Raw genomic sequence first — 6,507 nt, 5'->3', positions numbered from 1 at the left:
TGGCAATGATGGGGAGAGTGGTGGGAGAGAAGTAGCACAGCAAGCTTCCCTGCCAGAAGCCAGAGAAGGAGATGGATGCATTAAAGAGTGCAGAACTCTTCTGCTTGCCTGGCCATTTCCTTCTTGTAACGGAATGCTAAAAAGATGGTTATAAAGAGGACATCTGTACAGGGAGGTGTGTGGACTCATTCCATCCGCTGAATTGGTGCAAGATGCTAAAGGTCATCTCTACAAATGTGATGGGCATTCATTCACCCAGACCTCATAGATAAAGAACATGAGAGTGGAAGTACCATGTAGTACCTTTAGAGGAATGTGTGCAAAGGGAGAAAATGGGCCAATCATGGTAGCATGGCTCTATTGAGTGTGCGTGTGTGTACGTGTGTGTGTTTGGGGAGGACAGTTGAGCACAAAAAGACCAGCAGCAGGGACGCCTGGGTGGCTCAGTGGTTTAGCGCCTGCCTTCGGCCCAGGGCGTGATCCTGGAGTCCCGAGATCGAGTCCCACATCCAGCTCCCTGAGTGGAGCCTGCTTCTCCCTCTGCCTGTGTCTCTGCCTCTCAATCTGTGTCTCTCATGAATAAATAATAACAATCTTTAAAAAAAAGAAAAAAAAAGACCAGCAGCAGACCTGAGAATAAGTCTCTCACCATGTCAATCAGGATAATTTGAAAATAGACTATGGAAGAGAACTCAATGCCAAGGCTGGGTGCCAGAGGGAGTCAGAGAAGAAAGTGTGAGACCCGGCTATACCCCACCCTTGTCAGACTCGAGTGAAGACCTTGGGCAAGCTATTTAACTTGGTGTTTTTCATCTATAAAGTGAGGGTGACAATAAGTACTTGCTTCACAGCATCCTGCAGGGGACTGTTACCCTGCATGCCCCCCAGTGAATCCCCTCTCCCAGTACCCATGCCCTGGCCTATCTCTATCCCCCACTGATGCTAGACTTTGTCACGTGATTTGCTTTGACTGATGGGACTTCATCCAACGGGACACCTACAGAGGCTGACGAGTGTTTGCACACTGGGGTGTGCCCTCTTGGAAGACTGCCATCACCATCTAAGAAACCTAGGATGTCATGCTGGGAAGGCCACACGGAGGAGAACCGAGATACCCCACCGGCAGCCCTGGCTAATCACCAGATGTGTTGTGACCACCAGAGAGTCACCCTCCAGGGTCATTTTACCCTAGTTGAGCCACATGGGCAGATGACAGCAGTCCTTGAGTGGCCCCAAGCAAAACCAAAGAACAACTGCCCCGCCCAAGTTGCAGAATGCCCATCACATTTGTAGATGATCCTTTGTCTATTGTACTTTCAGTGGATGAGATAAGCCCATGTGCCTACCTGGCACACATGTCCTCTTTTTAATCATTCCCATAGCATCCAATTATAAGGAGCAAATGGCCAAGCAGGCAGAAAAGTTCTGTGGAGGGATCTTTAATCCATCCACCTCCTTCTCTGGCCTCTGGCAAGGTAGCCTGCTGCATTACTGCGTTTACTGCAGAATAAACAGTTGCTGTTTTAATCTACTAAGGTTTGGGATGGTTTGCTGTGTAGCGGTAGTTAACCAATCCAGGCTCTTGTCGGGATTAAATCAGATAACGCAAAGCACTCGGCCCAGCTCCCAGCACAGAAAGTGCTCCGTGCGTGGGGATGATCACCTTGCATCAAGTCCAGATCTATTCAACCCTTTTACCTGTTACCCGCCCTCACTGCACCCACCTTACTCCTTTCTCTATACCCACGCCAACAAATAATACCAGGTCATGAAAAATCATAGGTTTGAATCTTGTTTTTTTTTTTAGCGTTTATATAAAATTATTTTCATGTGGGACACCTGGGTGGCTCAGTTGGTTAAGCATCTGCCTTTGGCTCAGGTCATGATCCCGGGATCCTGGGATCGAGTCCCACTTTGGGGTCCCGGCTTTGTGAGGAGCCTGCTTCTCCCTCTGCCTGTGTCTCTGCCTCTCTCTCTCTCTCTCTCATTAATAAATAAATAAATCTTTATAAAATATTTTCATGTACTAAAGCAAAATCATTAAAAACCATATAGTGCTAAGAATCTTAAAATGAAAGTCAGTAGTCCCTTGTCCTACACTCCCACCCTCAATCCAACTTCTCCTCATTTTAGGAGGCCCGTGGCACACTCATACCAAAATCAGGCAAATACTGTACAATGCAAAAGTGAAAACTGTGAACACAGGTGCAAAAATCCTTAACAAAATGCTAGCACACTGAATCCAGGTCATGATCCCTGGGTCCAGGGATCAAGTCCTGCATCCGGCTCCCCCCAGGAAGCCTGCTTCTCCCTCTGCCTGTGTCTCTGCCTCTCACTCTTTGTCTCTCATGAAAAAATAAATTCAAAAAATTTAAAAAAATAAAAGAACATGTCCCCCACCAAAATGCTTGCACACAATTCTCCATCTCTGAGTTTGCTTATGAGAAATCCAACTTGAAAAGGTATACTAAGTGCTGTTGGCTTCTGCAAGAAGGCGGTGCAATCTGATCTGTGTATAGAAAGAGCTCTGGCCACGTGTTATCAACATGGGGAAGACCTTGAGGGCCTGAAGAGCAGTCAGGAGGCTGGTGCCTAAGGGGATGGTGAGAGACAGCAGTAGAGCCCGGCCAGGAGGATGCCGAGTGGGAGGCGGGCCTGAGGCTGAGTGCGGGTGGAAGTGATTAGGTTTGGGATTCAGAGACTAATGCGAATGGGGACAGAGGTGGGGTGGGAGGAGGAACCTGTGCCAACCTGAGGTTCTGAGCCTGGACAACTCTGAATGGTGACGTTCCTCCCACGATAGAAAAATCCAAGGTGTGTGGGGGTGCTGGGTGGCTCAGTCGGTTCAGGGTCCACCTTCAGCTCAGATCATGATGCTGTGGTCCTGGGATGGAGCCCTACATTGGGCTCGCTGCTCAGCGGGGAGTCTGCTTCTCCCTCTGCCTCTGCCCTTGCTCGAGCTCTGTGTGTGTGTGTGTCTTTCACGATCTCTCAAATGAATAAATAAAAGGAAGGAAAGAAGAAGGAAGGAAGGAAGGAAGGAAGGAAGGAAGGAAGGAAGGAGAAAAGAAGAAAGAAAGAAAGAAAGAAAGAAAGAAAGAAAGAAAGAAAGAAAGAAAGAAAGAAAGAAGAAAGAAAGAAAGAAAGAAAGAAAGAAAGAAAGAAAGAAAGAAAGAAAGAAAGAAAGAAGAGGAGAAAGAAAGAAAGAAAGAAAGAAAGAAAGAAAGAAAGAAGAAAGAGAAGAAAGAAAGAAAGAAAATCCAACAGAGAAATAAGGTGAGGGAGGAGGGAGGTCAGCCCTGTAGAGTCTGTTTGCCCTCCCTGACCTCTAGGAACCTTTGACTCTTCTTCTGAGAGCAATTCCCCAGGGCACTCACCTGGTGTGGAGCCCCAGGTCCTCCACCATCTGGCCTGCTCCTCCCTCCCAGCTCCTTCCCTGTCCCCACTCCTGTACCCATCCACGCTGAGCCTCTGGGCGACCTCAAACCTGGCTGATGTGTTCCCACCGCAGGGCCTTGGCGCTCAGCAAGCTTCCCTCCCGTTCTCCTCGCAGAGGCTGGTGCACACTCCCGCAGGTGCACGCTCCTGCTGGACCCGACACACCTAGGGTGTGTGCTTTCGCGGCCTCCACCTGCGGCTCCTGGAAGGGAATCAGCTTTGCTCACAGGCCATCACCCACGGCCCCTGCCTGGGGCCCACCCCACCATGGATGCGGGGACAGGCCCTGGAACCGGGCTGGCCTGCCCCACACCACCACCACCAGAGGCCCTGGCAAAGTGGGAGAGCCATTCCCCCAAACTCCAACCCGGACCTGCTGCCTCCCTGTCCAGTCCGGGCTGCCCTGGGGGTTCCAGAACATCTCACAGGGAGCCACAGACCTCGTGTCTCCCATCAGCGCCTGACAAAGGAGGCCAACCACGCATGAGTGTTGAGTGAATGAATGAATCAATCAATCAATCAGAGGAATGAATGGCTTGGGTCCCTTACAGAATGGGCCTGGGGGCTCCTGGGTCGGAACCACGAAGCGGCACGCGGCAGGTGGGCCCTGGCACCTGGCAGGCGGGCATCTCACCTGGGGCACGGACGTCCCAGGCAGCGGGCTGTCTCCGCCTCCACCTGCTGCGAGTCTCGGCGGTCCCGCATCCAAGGGGCAAACGGAGACCGGACGAGGGGCTCACCTACCCTGGTGATTTCCTTCTGCTTGAGGAATTTTTTTTTTCTTTTTGGTCTGAGGACAGATGCTGCAGTCCTGCACACAGGGGCAGAGAAGGGAGAGGCACAGAGGTGGGTCGGGACGTCTCCTCTCCCTCGGCCCATGAGGCACTGCAAGAGGGGAGAAGGCAGGTGTGCATGCAGAGGTGGGGCGGGTCTGGGGCTACCCCGGGCCCCGAGGGGCGAGAGTCTGCACCTCCCAGGGTGCTCCCAGCTTTAGAACAAGAAACAGGAAGACAGGGAGCCTTAAAGGCCCCAACACCCCGCATCTGAATCCCACACCTGCCATTTAGCACACGGGTGACCTTGGGCCGGCTGTTGAGCCCCTCCAGGCCTCAGTTTCCTCATCTGCAAGCTGGGCTCTCTCTTGGACAGCGTGAGGCCCTGGAAAGTGCAGCCCCCGCCCGGAGTGGGCAGCCGTCACTGGTGGCTGTGGGTTGCGGGGCCCTTTATGGGTTTACCATCAAGGGAAAGCTTCTCGGGCTAAGGATGGAAGCTGGTTCTGTCCCCAGAGGAGTGACAATCACTAATCCAGCCCTGCTTGGGGCGGCTCTGGCATCCCCGTGGCGGGATGGGGGTACGAGGCAGGGGCTGGGCTGCTCTGGGCACAGGCCGCCTGGGCCCTCCAGCGCCCTCCCGTCAATTCCTGACTCCCACTTAGATCCAATAGACTTGGATTTAACAAGCTGGCTGTTAGACTCTAAATACACACCGTGTATTGCGTTTACTGCGAAGGAGCAACCAGAGGGCCCCCCTCTCCTCCATCCCTGGTGTATCTCATGTACGGCTTTGAATAATTAATTTGCCATTTCAATGATACACAATGACCGGCCTATTAAGCCAGGATCCAGCATTTATTAAATGCTAACTTAGTGGCAGGCAAGCAAAACCTGAGTCAATAGTTGCCTTGCCAGTTATTAAAAGCTCCTGTCCCTGAGGATCTGTGGGGGAGGCAGGCCATGTGGTTGGCGGAGGCAGTGAGCTGGTGGGCAGGGGGGAGGCGGGAGCATCCAGGAGCATCAGGGAGGCCATGCGGAGCCTCACCCTGCTGGGGACCGGGAGGGCACGACTGGGGCAGGTGGAGGTCGATGCCAGAGCAACCGCCTGAAGTTCCCACCAGCGGTGAACCACCCCTGAAGCAGCGAGCTGGGACATCTGCTTTTCGTTTGGGCTTTCTGGAAGCTATTTATTGCCCAGAGATGGGGCTTAGAGGCAGGAAAGGTATGTGGAACGTGGTGGGGATCCCAGTATGAGGGGAGAACTGAAGAACACAGTCCCACATTGTTGGCCGCCCAGGGTGGATGTTAACAGCATGGATTTTGAAGGGGAACCATTAGGGTGCTATCGATGGCACGTAAAAGACACGCCAACTCCAACCAGTTTAGACATTAAGGGAGGTCATTGTCACTCAATAGGAAATTCAGGAATTGACAGGTTTCTCAATTGAGATTAGACTCAGCTACATATAAAACACAAATAGCAAAAAAAAAAAATAAAAAGCAGTGGCTTAGACAGGATAGAGGTTTAGACTCTTCTCAAAGAAAAGAAGCCCAGAGGTGAACAGCCAACAGCTGGGATGGCAGCTCCACAGTCAGCAGGGACCCATAATCTCCCCAGGGCCATCTTTAGCACGTGGCTTCCATCCCCGAGTTAGCCTCATGGTCCCATAATGGCAGTCACTGCTCTAACCATCACGTCCACATTCCAGGGAGCAGGAAGGTAAAGAGGGGCAGAGCAAAGGGCTCTCAACACTTTCCTTGGCTACCTGCATTGACACGGGAGTCTGGAAAACGTGGTTTTATATCTTGTACGTGGCTACATCCATCAACATTCGTGACTCACCCCACCATCAACGACCCAGGTTCTATCCTGACACTGCCATCTTGGCCTTGTCCTCAGCTGGGTAGAAATGGCTATGCAGCAGTTCCAAATGTCTCGTGCAGATGTGAGAATGTGGTGAGGCCAGGGGGCTGGGGGTGGGGAGAGCGTGTGGAGGCTGGGCTCAAACACCAGCGAGGGCATACCCTAGCTCTGAACCTTGGGCCATGGGCCGAATACCTCCAAGCTGAGCTGCTTCTCGTCTGCCAAACGGTGGTAACAACGGCTGCCTTGTGGGGTGTAGTGAGGCTCGAATGAGAGCATCTATGCAAAGTGTGTGTGCGTCTAATTTCACAGGCCCGTGTATGTCCCCTGCTCCACGCTTGTGAGACGCAGGTACTGCCACAGGCCTTAATTTCTCAAATACATTGAATCCTGCTCAAGCTCCCATTCACCAGATTGTTTTTTTTTTTTTTA

The sequence above is a fragment of the Vulpes lagopus genome, chromosome 11, assembly GCF_018345385.1.
Source record: "Vulpes lagopus strain Blue_001 chromosome 11, ASM1834538v1, whole genome shotgun sequence".
Classification (NCBI taxonomy): Eukaryota; Metazoa; Chordata; class Mammalia; order Carnivora; family Canidae; genus Vulpes; species Vulpes lagopus.
Note: the sequence above shows the minus strand (reverse complement) of the source record.